Below are 22,472 nucleotides of genomic sequence, written 5' to 3'. Positions count from 1 at the left end.
CTTTAGTGGTGAGTCTCTTTGTTAAACTATTTGGAGGCCTTCATATTTAACATACTGAACTAAACTGTGCTGTAATTTCTTGCATTTCTATATGAGAAAAGTGAGAAAGTGTGTGAAGAGATAGTGTCACATTGATGTGATCCCACAAACAATACTTTTTTCTTGCTTCATATACTGTACGACTATGCCACCTAGCAATACAAAACAGGGTGCTAGGGTCCCTCTACATTACCACAGGTTCTGTTTATCTCCCAGAATCACCAATACACATACAGACCAGCAACATGCATTTGTATCATATAAGTGCCTTTTTTATTTTCTAAGTACAGCACATTAACATTCACAATCACCCAGAAACAAAGCTTAAACAGAATTCGCAGCAACAAGGGTCCTTCCAAGGGTCATAATTAATTCCTGAGGATCAGCTGTCCTTTTATGTGATGAGGAGAGGGCGTTAGAAAGTCTTGGTGTTACAGAGAAGGACAGCAATGCATAGAAGAGGGTTGTCACAGAGTCCAATTTCCCTAGTCTCTGTTTGGGCTATATCGGGAGCCCTCCTTTAGATTGCACTACATTCCCCTTGGGTCTGTATCGATTCATCAGGCCAGTTTCTTTGCTCCTTGCCTCCAAGTATTAAAATCTCTGTGCATTACCTCCGTTCGTCTGCCAATGTCTCGCTTGGTCTGCAGTTCCTGGGATAATCTCATCTGTGGTCTCACAGACTACGGCTTTCCCTGTGCTGCCTGTCTTGTGTCGAGAGGCTCATCAGAAGGAGAGTACTCCTCTGTTCAGGCTCAGAACTTTTTATCCCTTCCATTAGCCATTCCTCCCTCAGTGCTTTTCCCATTGTCTCTGTTAGTGGCGAGTGTGCCCAAGACATTAACTAGAGGAAGCTTGGGTCATTTGAGAACTTGGAGTCCTAAGTGTCATGGGCACTTACTGTATCACTCCTTTGTTTACTTTACTGCTACCCCCCTCTGCCCAAGGTCTGACAAACTGGCTCAGCAACCCCTCTCACCTCCACACGTCAGTACCTTTTTGCTTCCTGGACAGCCTGGGAGTGACCATTGTTACTAATTTTACCCTTTTCCTCTGTCACATTGACACAATCCTGGCCATCAACACAACCCGATTAAATGCAGCCTTTTACTGCTTCAACGGCCCACATCCTGTGACGCTAGTTTTGGGGGAGACAGGCAGAGAGATCCAGAAAGATTATGATGCTTTTTTTTATATTGCAAAAACAGATTCATTCATATTTTGAATTTGTACATTCAGAATTAATGTTTTCCAAGAATACTTGGCTGGATATTTACCATTTCAGAAAGTAAGTGATCAAGGCACACCCTATTCTTAACCATGGTGATCTCAAGGATCTGCGGGAACAAAACATATAAGGGCAAAGGGCTTTACTGGGGAACCTTTTCAGGTTCTACAACAACAAAAAGACAAAACAAAAAACATAATTACAACTAGCACATGATTACTATACCCATTTGAGAATGTGAAATTCTAAACCCTTAACCAATTATCTAATAATTAGCTTAATTACCCCTGGTGTGGCTATTTACAATAAATTAGAAGCCATGTCGCCAATTGTGGAGGGCTGGATGCAACTGCAGCTTACAGAATACAGCAACGTGGCCATTGAGCTGCAATTTGTATCCTTGGCCATTGTGACTGCCAAGTGTGATGTCAGATAATTCACAGGTTTCTTTACATTAAACAAATTCATATTGCTTCAAACTTATTAAATAGGGTGCATTTGATGGAAAATAAAAATATTTGGCTACCCCAACATGCAAAAATAATAAAAATAATGGCTAGTTAGGGGTAAGATCAGTGAGTTTATATTACACAAAATAAAAAAAGTAGAGTATCATATTTTTTAAAATTTATGCTCTTACAGCGTTCCACCTGTCTTCAGTGTCATAATAGGTCTGTGGATTGTATGTTAAGTATTAACATATTAACATGGATTATCTTAGCTCGTGATCTTTAAGAATTATTCATTTTATTTTTCTGTATGACTTCCAATGAGGTCCTGTGGCCTGAGGATGAAATATCGTTTCCACTTATGAGCCAATAATCACAATCTGTTGAGACAGAGAAATAATTTAATTGTCTTTTGAAATATGGAATCCCCCAGGCTTATCTGCCCCCAATTGACATTATGTCTAAATGGAGAAGGCCATTTCCAGTGATGCTTTTAACACTTAAATGTAAAATTAATTTTATCAGTAACTGGCCAGATTCACCAATGGTTCACCATTCGTTTTGGATACCATGATGCCATTTTTGGTCTGGTTGAGATTTATGATGAGATTATGTTTTTTTCTTCACAAGCAACACATTATTAATGACAACACATTTTAGTGTTTTAAAAAAGAACAGTTCTTCACAACCGGTGCTGTAATATTAACTTAAGCATGCAAGGAAACTGAGAGAAAATGCGCTAAAATTCACTGTGACTATTGTTCTTTCTGTCCATCTTGAAACATGAATCTACCAGACCTTAAAGTTTTAGTACAGATAAACCTACAGTAGTCAGTATTGGCTGGGAGTCACTTCTTCCTTTGCACAAGAAACATCTAAACCTTTAAGTATGATGTAAGGAGCTAAAGTTTGATAATACTGTAAATCTACAGTTCTTAACTTGAGAAATTAAATGAGAAATATTGTAAAGAATTATTATCATTAAAATTGTTTCCTTCCCAACTTGCATTCCCCATATCCTCCTTAAAATGGGTGTTTTAACTGGAGCTTTAATTTGACTTTATTTTTGAAAAATATAAATGTTATTCAAGGAATTAGTCGTTATCATAGAGATTTCTAAATTATTAATAGCAGCATTTAAAACAAATATCTACTTTAGGCATCACCAGAGAACACCTGTGCTAAGATTATGCCTTAACATACTTCAAAGTATGATAATAAGAATTCCTACTAACTGTATCTAGTGTTTTGGACACTCCACTCAAAGCACTTTACAGGTAATGGTGAATCCCCTCCGCCACCACCAATGTGTAGGACCCACCGCCTGGATAATGCAACGGTAGCCAAAGTGCACCAGTACACCCCCACACATCAGCTCTCAATAGATAGGAGAATAGAGGAAGCCAATTCATAGATGGGGATTATCAGGAGGCCATAACTGGTTAAGTCCAAGGAGAAATTTGGCCAGGACACCAGGGTAACACCCCTACTCTTTTCGAGAGATGCCCTGGGATTTTTAATGGATTTGAATGGCTGTCCCCTTAGAGGCAACTTTAGTTTTTCCCAGTATGTGTCTTATCCAGGTACTGACTGGGCTCACACTTGCTTAGCTTAAGTGGGTTGCCAGTTGTGAGTTGTAGGGTAATATTTCCTGCAGGGTCAAGTAAATTACTGTATGTGTTTCTTCGTTTCTAGGGATACTAGTTGAAAAGCCCACAGACATGCAGGTCACTGAGATAAATAATATTAACAATAAAATGTTGTTGTTACATTACTGAAACATTTTGCAGTTTTAAAACCGGGAATGTTTTCATTTTTATGTTTTTACCAAGAAACATCTATATACCATATCTCACGATCAACTAAAGGAAGCAAATCAGCTGCATCTTTGTTAGTAGCTGTCAGGGGTAAAATGCACTTCAATCAGTCATCTAATTACTTTTTCAGAACTGTGAAATAAATATGTTGTAGTAGATTAGTTTACACCTTATTACTTCAATTGCGTTAGCAACTGGTGTTTCCCAAGGGCATCATATGCCATGCAATGATATGCATTATTGTACAGAATAAATGAGTTTGAGCTTCTCTGCCAGTTCACAGTGGGGCTCTTTCTCTGTGGCATACCAGAATATCAGTAATACAACTGTGTGGAAAATACTGCAGATATATATATATATGTATGTTTTATTCTTGTATTTTTACATGACACAGTCAGTGGCTCAGAAAGAAGGGTCAGTGGCCTGAAACATTAAGACACCATAATGAATGTAGACACTACAACAACAACAAAATTTTAACTGCAGCGCACTCACACAATTACAACTGACATTTATGGTCTTTGTAACTGCCTGATAAATGATCTGTAGTGTAATAATGACTCTGTTCTGTATTGTTTATATACTCTAAATGCCTAGCTATTTCCTTATTGACTTCAAACACTAAACCCCCACCCCCTCCAAGCTTAAAGTCTGGTACACGCTTCACAAGTAAAAGGGATTAGAGAGATTTGTAAGTACTTCTGTTGGCTATTTCCCCTGAGGATTAATGTAGCGGCTTCAGGGTACAGTGGCATCTTTTTGAAATCTGCAAGTAAAACTGCATTGTCTGCTTCTTTTCTTTAGCATCCTGCTGGGCAGGGAGTATGGCAGAGCACAAGCTTTTAAAACCGAGAATACCTTCTGGTCACATCACAGTGTGTGTGATGGCTCTGTCACTCACTATTTTGCTACCATTTCAAAAAGTCTTCTGGTATTTTATTAGTTTTGTGTTTTGAGGTGGGAATGATTAGGAATGTTATACAGTACTGTGAACAAAAAGATGATGTTAAGAAAATAATGCATTAGTAAATATTTATTAAAGACCCTCAATATGCACCTCTGCCATCTGTCGTAACTTGTCTGCTTATACTGTAGCTTCATGAGAATTATAGTGTCCAAGATCATTTCAGAAGGACATTTCGAAGGACTAGATGCAAGATCTGCCATGTATTTTTGTTAGAAGTAAAAATCATATTTTAAATATAATACCTTCACATACTGTACAAATAAAGAATGCACTTCTCTTCACACAGGAATTAGACAATCTATAGCCTTAAACCTTTCTTAATATAATGTTCACTTCACTAACTCTGACTGGTACTTTAACAACACATACCTCTAGCAACATGTGATTTGTCTTATAATTTTCTGAAAAGAAAAAGGGTTTTATACATTTTAGACAAAATGAAATTAGGGAACAATAGGTTTATTCTATGCTGAAAAGAGAAGAAAGAAAACACAATGTTTTGGCTGTGGAGCCTTCTTCGGGTGTCGTGAGTTAATGAAGTTAACTCATGACACCCTTCATTATCTCATTATAAAGATAATCTCATTATACAGATAATAAAGTTAGCATAATTATCTGAAATGTGCAATTCTTTACTTGCAGTGCCATTGGTTCTTTAATGAATAAAAGTAATTAAAGTACGCATGTATTGGTTTCTCCTAGTAAACTTGTGCACATTAATCCACAAACAATAATCTCCAAAACCACTAATCAGTGTTTCTAAAGAACATACATAGTGTATATCTGAATCCAGTAGTTTGAAAATCTTTTTTTTCCTTTCTCATAAAACCTATCTGAAGAATTATGAATTATGAAGATATAATTATGATTTTGTGGTTATTATGCACTTGTTATTGTGCAAATTGTAATTAAAAAACATTATTTCATACAGGCATCTTTGAACAGATGAACAGCAGAGAGAAGTGGAAATACATTATGTTTATATCTAGAAAAAAAATATTCAATTTTCTGTGCCAGATAATGCCATGCAAAGCATCAAAATAAATACAATTGCTACTCACATGTACACTACATGTCAAATTACCTGTGAAACATTAAAGGTAGGTTTTAAGATATTTTCATTCTAAACACACTAGGATGCATTCACACCCCTTTCCATTGACAAAGGAATAATTGTTGTAATTGAAAGCAGTACAAAACCATTTTCTCTTCTTTGTATTCTGCTTCATATGGTCTTGTAGTGGGGGCTTCACCACTCAAAATGTATAGAAGAAATTAGAGTCAGAAGGTTAATACCAGACCTGTCTTGATAACCATTACATTTTCCACCAGACATACTGTGGCAGTGTACCATTTCCTCTGAATCACAGCGGCCTTATTTTAAAAGCAACATCTACACTAACCATGTGGAGATAATTACACCTTCTTAAAGGTGAATAATGCACTTAGAGAAAGTTATAAAAATTCTGCCTTAAATTTAATATACTATATAATGCCAAAGTGGTATAAATGAAGATTCAAAAAGACTTAGAATACACAGGCTCCAGAAAACAAAATATGTCGACACATCTTTTTATTCTCTTCTCTCTTCAAAGGAACAAGGGATAGGAAAATTCCTATTCAGTATCTATTTTGCATGCCATTTCTAGTTAAAGATAAAATAAAAGGCTATATATACTATAACTGAAAGTGGCAATGATGTGGTAACTATAAAATAAAGTGATATTGAACATAAGACTACTAGGGGTTCTTACAAGCCAGAGGAACCTGGTATGTTCACAAACAAAAGAAACATCATATACAAGAACATGTAACAGAACACTATTTTCAAATCTGATACCCTAATGCAGTGGTTCTCAAACTTTTTGGACCAAGTACCACCCCTGATCAAACCAAAGCATCCAAGTACCACCCACAAGTTATCTTCTCATATGAACCCCAGAAGTTCTAAATGACCAACATGAGCGTGCGTGCGCGAACACACTCACATACACATATAATAAATATTATAATAATAAACTTTATTTGATATAATGCCTTTAAAGGTGGCTTCTCAAAGTGCTTTACTGAAAAAAAAACAATAAAAAAGCACCATTTCAGTGAGAGAGGTGAGCCTGTTTAGTCGAGCAAAGTAGATGTGAAGTCATTTTTCAGGCCTTGATACAATTCAAAACAGAATCTGACAGATTTTAAATCATCAGGCATTTTCTTGACGGCGAAGGTCTCGCGGTGGATGTTGTAATGTGTCCATTCGTATCTGCAGCAACCTCTCTAACTAGTGCAACTACACCGCTGTGTCAGCTTGTCATCGCTCTAGCACCGTCTGTACAAACTCCGACACATTTTATCCAGTCGATGCCATTCTCTTCGATAAATTCATTCAGAAGCTGAAATATTTGCTCTCCTGTAGTTCCTGTTGGTAGCGGCTTACAGAACAGAAAGTCCTCAAAGGATATACCCTCAAACTCGTAGCTAACGTAAACAAGCAAATTGGCCAAATCGACTACAGACTCATCTAATTGCAGTGAAAAGCATCTGCTCATTTTAATGCGCTCTACCAGCTTACTTTTGATATCATTCACCATTTCAATAATTCTATGAGTGACTGTGTCTTTCAGAGGGGGCAGCAGGTCGAGCTGTTTAGCAGCTTTTTCTCCACACATAATACGTGTCAGCTCTTTTGCCAACGGTAAATAAGGTTCTTCAAAAATAGTGTGGGGCTTACCTGCTTTAGCAATCCGCAAGCTTGCATTTTCCCCAGTTTCCGTTTCAGGAGTCTGTCTCAGAAGTTAAAAGAAGTTTTTATTTAATGCGCATGGGAACAAAACAAAGAGACGCTCGGTGTATTTTTCTTAAATTAACCTAGAACAGTTCTTAAGTATTTTTCTGTTATCTATCACGCTTTCCTGTGCTCACAAGATTGCCAGCATTCCTAACACGCATTTCTATGCATACCTGTGTTTACAACATTGGCATTGTTCCAAAATCATGTACATTCTCCTATCTCTCTATTTGCTGGAGATAAGTTTTTTTAAATACAATTGGTCACTTCGTAGCACACATTCCTATAGAATGGTATAGAATTACATTGTAGTTCTGTGTCCACTCAAGTATTAGCGCACGCTGTATCGTGATACGTGGGCTGCGTTTTTGACATGTATTAAAATAGAAAATATGAAAATACATCACGATTTTTCAGCGCACACAACAAAGTTCCAGGGTCATATTGCGTACCAGCTGGAGGCGCTCCAGGAGTAGTACGCGTACCACAGTTTGAGAACCACTGCCCTGATGTTTTCTTAGAAATGGCTGGAGGAGATCCTCTTATAAATTAGTTACTAAAATACATTTTTTTAGAATTTATGTTCTTAAGCACAACCTCACAGCATCTATCTATTGCTCAACCTCTTGCCCAGTTTTACCAGAGTCAGATCAGATAGAGTAAACAATTATAAATTATACAGGTGTTCAACACATTCTTTTCAAGAGTGTGTTTACATCACAAGTCACTATTTGCAATTACTTCTGCAGCACTATGGCATCTAACCTGTAATTTCATATTTGAATGGTTCTACAAAAGTCCTACAAATAAAATGTTGAATTTTTTTCCAATTAGGATTCATTTCATTGAAGCAGTCATCTAGAAACCGATAAACATGAATTTACCTCCTGCAGAGCAGAACTATGGTCTTCTGAAGATAGAGGATAGTCAGTATTTCACACTGTATAGTTACTGCATTCACGAGAATACCATTACAAAATACAGCTGCCAAATAACATAAAAAGTCTTTTTCACTTATTAAAAATGAATAGTGTAGAATTTTCTATCCTGAAACTGCCATATGATCCTGTTAACAAAGTACACATCCTTTACACTTTACAATTAAATTTTCTCTTCACTATTTTGTATTCTTTATCAAAAACAACACGTTTACTTTTTATTGTTTTTTATTTATTTTGTGATTTTCTGATTACGCACTTAAACACACATTTCTGTTTACTGAGGAACATACTTGTGTTTGTAGTTTAAGTTCTAGTATACATGTTTTATTATCATAAAGTAAATGTACTAAATTGTACTCACCACCCAGACTTTTTTCTGTCCCAAGACTCAACATTGAACCTTAGCATTTTACCATTTAAAAGCATTCAATTGCATGTTGCCCAGTAGACAAACACAAACTGTACAGTAATGCTTTAAATCACCTTAAAACAAACTGGGAAGGCATTTTCAAAACAATTTATGACTGTACATGTAAGTACATATACTGTATGTTTAAAAAGGTGAGCCATTAATATATAATTTTCAATTTCATATAAATAACATTTAATTTTCAATGTTATATAAATAATATTTAATTTTCAATAAGTATTTTTCAAATAATATTTTATACTTACAGTACTGGCCAAAATGTTCTATAGTTGAGTGCTATTTCATTTTTAAGTGGAACCTGCTGCTATATATGTATCACTTTTTTTTACAACATGTTTTTCCTATTTCTATTTCATATTAACCATTATTTCATCTGTCCCTTTATGCATACATAAATAATTTGTTTTGCTGTTGATAGATTAATTTTGGAAGAAAATATAAAAATATATTTTATTAGGTATTCAGATGTATTTGGTGTGGAATCATGATAAAAAGTATCGGTTTCTATTTTACAACAAATATGTTGGACAATTTAATTATATGCACATTGGCTTTCCATCGGCTTCAGGTTAGACAAAACTAATATCCGCAGTTATCAGAACTGTGACTATAACTCATATAAAGCCTTCCTTGAAGAATAATACATCTTGATGAGATGGTTACCAGTTGTCTTGGCATAAGAATCTGGAATGAAATCCAAAGAAAATCTAAACTGAGTTACACTGGAGGGTTAGACAAAAGGATAACCTAAGGAAAATCAAAATGTAGGACTAGGAAATTAAATTGCTTATAACTACATACTATGAATCTAAAAAAATACATCAGATAAAAACTATCACATTAGCAGGCAATTAAAATTTAAATATGAAACGTAAAAACAATGGACATAAATGTAATGAATTATTAACGTAATATTAAATATTAGATAGATGCTCATAATTCCAGAAAGACAGGAAATATAGAAGGAATGGATCTGTAACACTGTATATCAAAATGAGTATGCAGGTTCAAAACTAAACTAAACAAATGAAAATTAAAGGAATCAAGAGTCTGTGAATTTGTATGGTTCAGACTCATTAAAAAAACAAACAAGGGTATAATGGTAGGAGTATGTCATAGACCACCAAATACAGTTGTTGTTTACAATTTACCATTATACAATGAACAGACACCACAGTTGTAGGCATACTATAGTTAGACAAAGGGGTGAGAATTAAATAAGGAAAATAAAATGTTGGATATAAAGTCAAAAGTGCAGAAACTTAGAATTTTCTAAGGCACTAATAACATCTAATTTAGAATACCAACTAAAATTTGTGTTACCAAGTTATAGAAAAAAAATGTTGCTTTGAAATGACTTCAAAGTAAAGGAAGCAGAAGCATTCTGGGACTATACCTTTGAGAATTTTCAATACTGACAAGGAGACTGAATACAAGTATTTGAAATCATAAAATGTATCGTGCCTTGCAAAAGTATTCAGATTCTTGTTCGATTCCTGTGGTGCTACCTGCATGGTTGTTGTATGTTTTCCTCATGTTCATGTGGGTCTACCCTGAGTGCATGTTTATCTGTGTGAGCATTGCAATGGATTTGTGTCCTATCCAGGGTGTATCCTGCCTTGTGCCTTTTGCTTCCTGGGATAGATTCTGGCTCTCAGGCAACCCTGAATAAAGTGGATATTGGATAAAGTGGTTAGAAAATGGTTAGATGAATGTACAATATATGTGGAGTGGGTTATCTTAAGTGTGACTTCAAAGTGTATCGACTACAAGCTTTAAAACAATGAAATGTGAAAACTTTGAAAGGGATTGAAAACTATTGCAAGCCACAATATTGGCATAGCCAACATCAAAAACAAGCAGTTCTGCCTCTGCTATGATAGCTGTACAGATGCAGCCATTCAAAGTGCGCTGTACACACACGTACCGGAGGTAATTGGCTACGGCGTCTATTTTATTATTGTTATAGAGAAACATGATCAGATTTTCCTCGGTTCAGAAAAAAATATCTAAAGTATACTAGTTTGTCACTAGTATACTTTTAATACAGTCTTTGCTGTGCTCTAGAGGATCCTAAGTGTCGCAGTTTAAATAATTTTCGTAGTTAGAAATTATGGAACGCTGTGTTAAAAGCAAGGGAGTTTTTATGTCCGTTGCAGTTTTTTTGCAACATGAATATAATTATATCGTTATTAATTTCTTTAGATACGCGATTCCATATTATATTCCCTTTTAATCAAATTCTAAAAGTATGCTTGTTGACTCCGGTATCACATTTGTTAAAGACTTCGATGCTTAAAATGTTTAGGGAGAAATGGAATACTGGTGTGTATGTTTTCTTTAAAGTACCGAGACCAGCCATATACTGTATGTTTAAGTTCCAAAATTAATATCGTTTATGGCCTTCACACGCATTACAGAATGCTCCTATTCTTTTTATGCTCAGGTACTAAGATTTCCCTTCAGTGGTAAAATTCCATATAAATATTCAATACTTAAACGGGCACAGTTAAGACATTAAATATACATATACATACTGTATACAGTACAGTTTGCATACGGTAATATGTTTATGTTCCTAAATAAATCTGTTTTATGAGCATGTGAAAGGCATGGTGAATCACTGTACTTTGCATGATTGGAAACAAATGCGTGATTGCGAAATGCTGTGGTGCTACTTTTACAAAGACGGTCAATGAAAAAAATAATGTGGACCAGGGTAATACTTTGAGTTTACAGCTTGTCCAAGGTCATTCATTATCAATACTATTAGTAATATCTTCGTTAAAGACTTTGATGGCGACAGCTCAAACATGAGAGGTTGAACTTTATTAGCTCCAACTTGCAGAAATTCCAGATACTATTATTTTGCTGCGGTATTATAGGAGAATTTACGGTAACTAGCGGTATTTACCCGTAACTCGTGGTAGACTGCGTAAAGCGCGCCGGAAAATGATGCGGTATCGCCCACACATTTTGAATGGCTGCATCTGTACTTTTCAATATACAGATGCAGCCATTCAAACGAGTGAGGTACACTGAGGTACCATGCGGTGGGTGTGTCGCATCCTAACATGGTATGACACAGTGTAACGCGTGATATGACGTCATACCCCCCCAGGAGGAGCCAATAAAGCTTAACCTCTCATGTACAGCATTTGAGCTTTTAAATTTAAACTGTGTATTACAGTATGTTAATCATCAGTCATTAAAAAGTTGGTATATTTTATGAAAGCAAGATTGCTCAGTTAGGCAAAAGTACACAACCTACCTTTATCATAAATATTTTAATTATGTAGAAATATTTTATGCATTAAAGCCTTTACCGAAGATATGACTAATAGTATTAATAATGAATGACCTTGGACAAGCTGTAAACTCAAAGTATTGCCCTGGTCCACATTATTTGTAACCATCATTTTAAATGAAAATACTTTATTTTTTCATCGACAAAAAGTAACACCACAACATTTCATTGATCTAACTAACTAAAACGGGACATTAGCTAGCCAATATGATAAAGTAAATAAATTAATTTATTTCTTTATTTCTTTATTTCTTTAGCACATTTATTTGAACTTTCATTGGCCGATTATCATTATTATCATTATTATTGATAATGATATTAATTTAAGGGTCTAAATATCTAAAAATATGTATCTATATAGCAGATAGTATCACTGTATTCCACTTTCTTTGTGAACACGGAAAAACAGATTCACAATGCGACGCTGTGTCACTCTGTAAAAAAAATGGTTTGAACACCCTATATTATAATAAGCTGCTGAGCTAAGAATAGGAATGTTCCTGCTGTTAGAGGGGGTGGAAAGTGCCCGCGGTCATTTAATTAGTATTACAATTCGCACTGATTCCCTTGCGAAGATAAGGACATAAGAATGATCAGGTGTTTCCGTCAACACCTTCCAGCAGCACTCCTGTGCCCAGACGAGAGACAAGACAAGCCCACCAGCCCGAGAGAGAGCGAGAGAAACACCAAGGGGTGCAGAACCAGGGATCTATTTACATGGAAAATGGGCGATCTCCCATGACTGTCTGCCCGTTTCACTGTTACCTGGATACCTCTTTATTTAGAACTCACTCTCCCCCCTGCCTGTCTGACTTCTTTTAATCCTTCTGTGCCTGGATTGCAGCGGGTAAGATATTTTTCCAAGAAAAAAAGAGAAATTAAAAAAGATAAATTTCACCAGAGCCTCTTCTCTTCTTGTGTCTATTTTTTAGTTTAGAAGGATTCAAGCAGGATTTTAGATGAAAGGCAGCTTCCTCAATCAAGCCCAAATCATAATTGAACCCATTCAGAGCCTACATTACATTTTAGCGTTTCATTCTGAGTTTTCTCTATTCTCTTTTTTAGCATGTGTACAATGCTGTAATACAGTTTTAAATAATTAAAAGTTTAAACATTATCAACTAAACTCCATTAATATAAGTATCGAGTGGTATTTAAATAAATACAGCTTTTTAGTATAGATTACACTTTTCTAAAATGTATTTAAAAAGTAAAAAGGATTACAATCTAATCTTTCCACGTTTGATCCCAAAATCCCAAGAAAAATAAATCTAAATGGGGAGAAAGCTATGCTGAAAGTTTATTAAGATACTTATAAGACAAAGATAACTATTTATGTTGCATTTGTCTGAATGCGAATAAAAAAATACATTTAATTAAACACGCGTTTGCGATTTAAATCAAAATGGGGGTAACGGGGACTCTCTCTCTCTTATTATCAACACTAGTTCAATTGTGGCTCTTCTCAGATACTGTAGTTTGGCATTCAGGTAGATTGCCAGGCGAAATAAAAACTGAATTTTCTTCCTCCTGGTCAGTTTAGAAATCTGTGTACTCTGTAAGGTTTATACTTCCTAATTAAACTTTTAAAATACACGTTTAGAATAGAAGCAGCATATGCTGTTGTCTTCTTGCTATGTAGAACAGATCAGCAGGTCTTTTTTCCCCAATCAGAGGGGTGTCAGATGGTGTCAGCCAATCACCATTCTAAAGCCGTACAGTAATCTCTGGTATAGGGACACCCCAGAATTCTGTCGCATTTTCATTTTAGGAAATTATGAAACGCTCGGTTAAAAGCAAGGGAGATTGTCCATTATAGTGGACATAAAAACAATAGTTTGTTGCGGCGTTATTGGAAACCCAATTTTAACACAAATTACCGGCATTATATCCTAGAAGACACATACCGGCGCCAGTGGGAGTGTAAAAGAAAATGCAGACGAACTAGGAATTAGAAAGTTTCCAAGTGCTTGTACAATCCATGGAAATGTTCAAATAAATGTGCAAAAGAAATTAAAAAAATCATTTATTCCTTTATCATAGTGGCTAGCTAATATCCTCTCTTTACTAGTTACCTGTGGCTGTGTTTCTGCATTGCGTAGCAACGAGTGACTATATTCTCAGGTGGAAGAACGTAAACAGCTAAAGTTTCATGTAAAATATTTTTTTTCATTATTCATTTTATACAGGAATCGCATATTTGGGGACTGTTTCATAAAACTTTGATGCTTAAAATGTTTAGGGAGAAATGAAAGACTGGTGTGTATTTTTTCTTTAAACTACCAAGACCAGCAATATACAGTACAGTTTACATACAGTAATATGTTTATGTTCCTTAATTAATATTGTTTATGACCTTCAGATGTGTTATGCTCCTCTTCTTTTTATGCTCAGCTACTTAAATTTCCCTTTAGTGGTAAAATTTCATATAAATATTCAATACTAAGCAGATTAAAATGTGCACAGTAAAGAGATTAATCTTTTCACTACCGACCTATGCACCATGAGTGCCCCTGTCGGTCATTTTGGCCAGCCAATCACTTACCGCGGTAGACTGCGGTGGCTTGTGGGTAGTTGCGTGAGGTACGGGTTTGTACCGTGCATTTTGAATAGCTGCATCTGTATATATAATGTCACCGATACTTCCAGAAACTCCGTATTATTTCCCCTTTACTCTTACCTTCTCTCTTTCCGAATTCTACTCACCCTGCTCTCTGCGTTCCCTTTCTCTCAATTTCTGGTCAAGCATCCAAACCACTTATTCTACGTGTTGTTTTGTCTCACCCCTTTCCCCAATCCTTCTTTTCACAAGAGTCCACTGACAGTTGAATGCCCACACTGCCCTACAGATATGAGCATATGTTGTCAGTAGGGATGCACCCGATTTGGTCCCTAACCCTAAGTAGTCAGGGTGGAATGGCAAGATGTTTCTCTACCATCCCTTTACCCCTTCCAACTGGTGTCCAACTGGTGCAGTGTCAGCCCTATACTCTTACCTCTCCCAAAGTTTCCATCTGTCAATGTAACCAATCATTCTTCTTTTGAGTATTTCTACTTGGAATTTGTCTTTATCCATTCAGTTTATGAAACAAAAGGAAGTGGCAACTCTCCACCTTCTTCTGTGTCATGCTGCTCTTCTGGGTCACTGCAGTGTCTTCCACTGCTCACTATAGAGATCCACGTTCAAAGTAGCCACTCCTAGTACTGTTAGCTGCTAGTGATGCCACCACTCACCTACTTGCATTCCATTCACCACTGCATATCCAAATCTACTCAATCAAACAAGCTCATTCCTGGATCATATGTGCTTTTCATTGATTCCTTGGCACACACACATTATGCTCTGTTCCTGCAAATCTTCTCTTAGATTAGTGTTCAAAATCTGTGTTGATGTGTTGGGAATCCTTTTTGGAGGATGTATCTTATAGTCAATAGTCAATATGAACTGATCAGTGCAATGATACAATGGTGTGTTACAATTGGATAGAATTGTACAACAATTTTATTTTTCTGCAACTTTATACTGTATTTCATCTAATATGAAATACATAGACATTTTTATTGTGGATAAAGACAACAATATAATACTGTTTACCGCAGGTTAGATCCCACAGGCACTTGAAAAGAAGGAGGTTAAGAATAATTCAGAAAAGAGGGAGATTTTGAAAGTGTGTTTGGTTAAAGGAGTATACTCCCTGAACATTTCTATTAATACATTAAGATATCTCTTCATCAACCAGCAGATTGCATTTCATTATTTATTTCTATGTTTCTTACAAGATGTACATGAATAAATAATGAGCATTTCCAGAAGTTTAATCCAGCAAAATATCAATTCTAGGTCAATTTCAGATACATTAGCAGTACTCTATATCTTCAAAACCTATAAAAAGCAATTAAGAAAATTCCAGAAAAGGCAAAATAAAAGACTTGGGAGAGTAAATTTATGCATTATCCCCTTTTTTTCTGTCTCTAAAAATAATTTTAAAATATCCACAATAGTTCTGTGAGATAAGAATGCAAAAATATTACATTTGGAAAACCCCAAAAGTAATTTTAATGTAAAATATTTACATAAGACTTAGACTCAGACTAACAAGAAAAAAAACTCTAATGAATGATGTGCAAATATACAGCAAAAATGTCAAATATCTATACTGTAGCTCAATGTCCCATTCTTCTTATAGAATCACCTTTAGTTTTGAGGTTTTGATAAGGTAATGGTGTGTGGGATTGAACTATACATGCCAGTAGTTCCAGTTTTCAATATGACTGAGATCTGGGGATTGCTTTGGCCAGAGAAGGTGATGTGAGTTTTGTGTCATGCACTTCAAGCCAAAGATGCAGTGCCAGCTATGGACAGAGTATTCATTTTTTGTCACCATAATTTTAATGTTTGTGTACAATGGGATCTCAGGTATGGAAGCCAGTTTCCACCAGGGAGTAAAAAAAAAATTGTGACTTTATATCTTGCAATTGCGACTTTATATCTCAGAATTGTGACTTTATATCTCCCAATTGCGACATACAAACTAAAGAATTGCCACTTTATATCTCGCAATTGTGACTTTTTATCTCACACAGAAAATGAACACAGCTACAGAAATTGACACTTCACATCCAGAAGAATTCACAATTATAAAATCTGAAACTTGTACTTTTTACATATTTCCATTGTATGTCTTGCCTTTTGATTCTTTAAATTTCTAATAGAATTTAAGTAAAAAAGGAATTGTACTTTAAAAGCATTAATAGAGGGAGCAGTATTAGACCATTTACTTTTGTGGATGAAGTATTTTGCCAACATAATTAACAGATTAATAAGAAGAACATATCCTTCATCCAAATCTGATCTAAATATAAAAATATTAAATATCAAAATCTTTAAATTTAACATTTAAATTAACAATAACATTTTGGAAATCTATCCAAAACAATTTGGGTACAATTCCTTTTTTACTAAAAAAAGAAGGTCTTCTTTAGTTCAGCTGGCAAGACCTGGGTTCGAGCCCATGCTGTGAGGCATGAACTAGGGTGAATCCGTTACAATAACAAAAGGACAGACAATAAAATGTGGGCCATTTCGAAGTCGCAAATGTGAAACAAAAAGTCACAACTGAGAGATATAAAGTGGTAATTCAGAGTTTTTAAGTTACTATTCAGAGATATAAGTCACAATTTTGAAATACAAAGTCACAATTCTGAGTTAAGTCGTAAAACTGAGTTTTTAAGTCACAATTGCAAGATACTAAGTTGGAATTCTGAGATACTAAGTCCCAATTGTGAGATACCATAGCGTGTTTTTTTTACTCCCTAGTGGAAACAGGTTTCCATACTCAGGAGCATAAGAATGCTCACAACACAGATTTTTTTTCTCTATTGGCGTTTGAATTTTGCTATACAGTATATCTCAGTGATGTGTAAACCAGCAGACTGAATTTAGAGCAACTGCTGATGTTCCACAGTTTTATCTATTCCTTTTTAGCAGACAAAACGGTATTGTGTTGTTATTATGTCTTGTATTCCTAAATTGTGAAACCATACGTGACCAGAATATTTTCTTATTCTGTATTGCATTCCCTTCTCCTGACTTCAATGTTATCTTTGGTACTTGGTTAATTTAGACTAATTTGAATCTGTTATCCTGGAATGTACAGTATGTGGTTATCCATGTTAGTTGTAATGACACTTTGCACAGCCAAATAATAGTTGCCATGACACAGGGGTCAGATTTCTGATAAAACAATATTTCTGGAAGTCCTAATATTATGATGTGGCCATTGCCTTCTTTACACATAACAAGACAAAATTCTGTTTTGGAGCAATCAGCAGCTTATTATTCCAGTTAAGGGCAGTGATGAGGATGGCAGACTTGCTTTTTGAAAATGAGTAGCTTTGGTATAAAAGCTTATGTTTAAGTTTATGCTGCAAATGTCAAGCTCAACCAGGCAGCCAGCCTTTTTCATTCCCAGTACCATTTGCCATGGACACCAACTGACAGGAAACCCAGATCACCTGGAGTCAATTACAGTCTTGCCTGTCTGTATGATTAGAATGTGCTCAGGGCTCTGATATAGATTTTGGGCTTTGAGCCTCCAAATCTCCAGCTCGGTCTCTAGCTTGGTCTACTGTTAGGATTCCTGATCTATGCTCTGTTATGAACAGATGATTCTTGGATCACCTCGGCTTTGTTTTCCTATAGTGTGTACCTTGGCTTGGATCTTTGATCGATTCAACGTCTTTCATATTTCCCCTTTATGTTTATGTCAGGAAGGCAGGGGTCAATGCCGGTGAATCCAGAAGCACAGTCCAAAACATAAAGGGGACAATTTTAGATCATAAGGAGATAAGCACAGATTTCATTAAAATAATTTAAATACTGTACTCAAGTTTATTCGCTATTGTTTTTACAAATGCTATCTGTTCTCCTGCGTTTGCTGTATCCAAGGGTACTCACCAGTGCTACCCTCTCTCACAGTTGCTGTTAGATCTTAATAGAAATGTCTAGCACAGCACCTGTCCACATCAGCTGTATGCAACATTATTTATGTTGCTATGCAGATGATATTCTTTTATTCCTCAAGAACTGCACATGATTGTCAGTTGCCATTCTCTATCCCTAGTGGACCCTTGCCTTTCTTAAATAGAGCCATCTATTGCTCTGGTCCTTGGCACCTCAGAGAGAATCCTATAATTATGTGAGACAACTATAGAAAATATTAGAGAATTTTTAGCCTTGCCGCCATCCTCTAGTTATTGAATTTGTGTTGCAGAATCCCTGAGACTGTTCATGGGAGACAGGGAAGGCTCTAGTGGAAGGCTGGCAAGATATTTATTCCTAGAGGGGTGAGGTTATAGGAAGGGGGTTTTTGAGTTTAAAGGAATTTTAGGTAAATTGGGAAACATTTACAGATGCAGCCATTCAAACTGCATGGTACAAACCCATACAGCACGCAACTACCCACAAGCCACCGCTGCGTACCACGGTTACACGATTGGCTGGCCAAAATGACTGACAGGGGCACTCGTGGTGCATTGGTCATTAGTGAAAAGATAAAATCATTTAATCTCTTTACTGTGCACCTTTTAAGCTGCTTAGTGTTGAATATTTATATGGAATTTTACAACTAAAGGGACATTTTAGTAGCTGAGCATAAAAAGAAGAGGAGCATAACACATCTAATGGTCATAAACTATATTAATTTAGGAACATAAACATATTATGTAAACTGTATATTGCTGGTATTGGTATTTTCAAGAAAAAATACACACCAGTATTCCACTTTCTCCCTAAACATTTTAAGCATCAAGGTCTTACATGTGGTTACTTCAGAAACGTTTTTACGTGCTCCTTCTGACCATATTAAGTTGAAGTGCCCACGGGCTCTTTTCCTGTATGTGGGGGGAAGGGGGACTGTCTTTCATTAGAAGGTTAGCCTATTCTACTCTGAGAATGTAGAGAGGGAGGAAAAGTGCCCGCGGTCATTTAATTAGTATTAAAATTTGAACTGTTTCCCTTGCGAAGATATGGACTATATAAGAATATTTGTGCGTAGTCAAAAAAATGGCATAAAAACATTTTAGTTTGTCATAAGATTCTTAAAATCCTAATGGTCAGTTTTGTTATTAGTGAAGGCTGTGAAAACATTCACAATGGACTTTAAACATAAACCAAGTGTTCTCACAACTCTAGGACATTTTGTGAAAATGTTACAGGCGTGCCAAAAGTGTTTCCGAACTTCAAGCTAACTTTACCCCGGTTTGCATGGTCAGATTGCAGGGTGTAAAACGAATAAGCAGGTGATTAAGATAACAATGCATCGCCCACTGAGAGGAATGTTTTCATTTACAAGTGTAAAAAGAGGTGATACGTGTCTCCTCTATAACTCCAGTTTACAGAGACATTCCGACAGACCCTCACAACATTGTCCAATAATACTGTAGTGCATTTGCCTGGCGCTGTGGCCAAAGAGCGCCTGGCTGGGGTACGCGGCGAGGGGCAGAACAGGAGTAATAGTGGTCAGGGAGGGGATGAGGAAAGCCGCTGACCAGTGCAGCTGACCTACTGCGAAACGGGCGTACAGTGTGATGAGATTGCCCGCATTCTTGTAAATAGTTCCCTGGTTTCGCACCCCTGTTATACTTGGATCCAATTGCCACCCTATCCCTGTGTAGCTACACGAATAGACCCCAGTGTGTTGCCCTCTCTTGTCTCTCTCTGGCACTTGCTCGTTCTCTCCCTCATTTTCAGTCTGTCTTTTTCTCTGCTGGCACGCGGGCGCAGGAGTGCTGTGCTGGCTGTACCGAAGTTCATTAAAAGCACTGTTTTCTTTACTCCACGAGTGTCTGGGTCACTGAGTCTGTCCTCGCCGAAACTATTACAATACCCTTTAGTTTAGCAGGATTCGCACGATAAGCATATTGTTTAATGGGGATGACATTTCTTACGTCTATTATCACTGTACAAACTTGAGTCGGAGTGTCAGTTACTAAAACAGAGCACCAGAGACCTGGTCCGTGTTGAGGGCAGATCTTACTGTAGCTTGACTGGCTGCTTCCCTGTTGAGTGATGCTGAAGGCTCAGGTTCAATTGCCTTGATAGCACTGGGGAAAAGCGAAAGCGCCACATTATTAATACCTTGTCGCATTAACTAACTCTTAATAATTCCGTGTCGCATTACCTAACTCTTCAGTTTATTCCGCCAGACAGTGCTTGAATACAATTATATCATTATTAATTTGTTTAGATACGCGATTCCATATTATATCCCCTGTTAATCAAATTCTAAAAGTATGCTTTTGTTTACACTGATAATGTGCAAATTCACAGAAAAGGTTAAAAGACTACCACTTTTCACAAAGTATATAAACTTAATATGGTCAGAATGAGCACGTTAAAACGTTTCCAAAATGACCACATGTAAGACTTTGATGCTAAAAATGTTTAGGGAGGAAAAAAAGGAATACTGGTGTTTATTTGTTCTCTAAAATACCAATACCAGCCATATACAGTTTACATTATATGTTTATGTTCCTAAATTAATATTGTTTATGAGCATGTGAAAGGCATGGTGAATCAGAGATTCTCAAAACTTACTTTGTATGATTGGAAACAAATACATGATCAGATCAACGAAATGCTGTGGTGTTACGTTTTGTCAATGAAAAAATAGTATTTTCCTTTACAAAGACAGTTACAAAGTAAGTGGGCCAAGGTAATACTTTGAGTTTACAGCTTGTCCAAGGTCATTTATTATTAATACTACTAGTAATATCTCCGGTAAAGACTTTGATGCATACAATATTTCTGCATAATTCAAATATTTCAGATAAAGGTGGTAGGTTGTGTACTTTTGTCCAACTGAGCAATCTTGCTTTTATAAAATATACCAACTTTTTCATGTTTAATGATTAGCATGCTGTGATACACAGTTTAAAATTAAAAGTCTAAAGAGTATACAACTTAAATTCTTAATTGGATAAAGATTGTCCCTCAGCAGCGATCGGGACTCGAAATTGGGTGTTTTCTGGTGACAGCTCAAATGCTGTACATGAGAGGGTAAGCTTTATTAGCTCCACCTGGTGGTTTTACAAACTGATTCCACATACTATTAACATAATCTAATTTGCATGCGGTATAATGTGGTATGATGTGATATGACGTAACACTCCCACCGCATTGTACCGCAGCGTACCTTGCTCACTTTGAATGGCTGCATCTGTAGTTCCTTGGGGAGTTATTATTTTTGCTTGTTTGTTTGATCCTTTGAACTGAAAATAAAAACATTTTTCCCTCTCTTTGGATTGGATTGTTTTCCCATGTCAGACATAAATAAGAACTAATATTATTGATTAAAGGATAAGAAACACTTGACAACTTCAGCCTGACGCCAACTTGCTGGTCTTTATGCATTGTATTTCCACTGGTGTTTACTTAGAATATTGATTTGTTTTGTAGAAAGTGTCACCATTGCTAGTACCAAAATTACTGTAATAATCAGTAAGTTAGTGCAAGTCTCTTCAGTCATGATTTCCCCCTTTATTGTCCATGCTTCCAACAATGCCTCACATTACCTTGTTTTAAGAGCCTTAGAAGATGATTCTTTAAAGTCTTGTCCACACATGAGCATCCTGATACTTGGTAAGTATGGGTTGCAGTGGCTACACAAACTCATACTGTGCACACAGCAGACATTTCTATAGTAAATAACATGCTATCCAGATATAATCCATTTTGCAGTGCCAATTATTGCACTTGTTTTTTAAAGAACTGAAGAGAATGCCACAGTTAAGGAGACAGCAGCAAATATACAGCTGCCCACACTTAATGATTCTGATTAAACATTCTGAAGCTGTAATACCATTCCATTCCAACACTGCATCTGTTTGCTGTCATAAAATTAATAGAAAAATAAACTCCAACTAGGATTGGCACAGCACATTTTATTAGATGCAATATGAATAGAATGCATTTTATAAGGTAAAAAAAGGTGATGCATAAAACAGTCTTTT

This window comes from Lepisosteus oculatus, chromosome 10, assembly GCF_040954835.1.
Source record: "Lepisosteus oculatus isolate fLepOcu1 chromosome 10, fLepOcu1.hap2, whole genome shotgun sequence".
NCBI lineage: Eukaryota > Metazoa > Chordata > Actinopteri > Semionotiformes > Lepisosteidae > Lepisosteus > Lepisosteus oculatus.
This window is presented reverse-complemented; position numbering follows the sequence as displayed.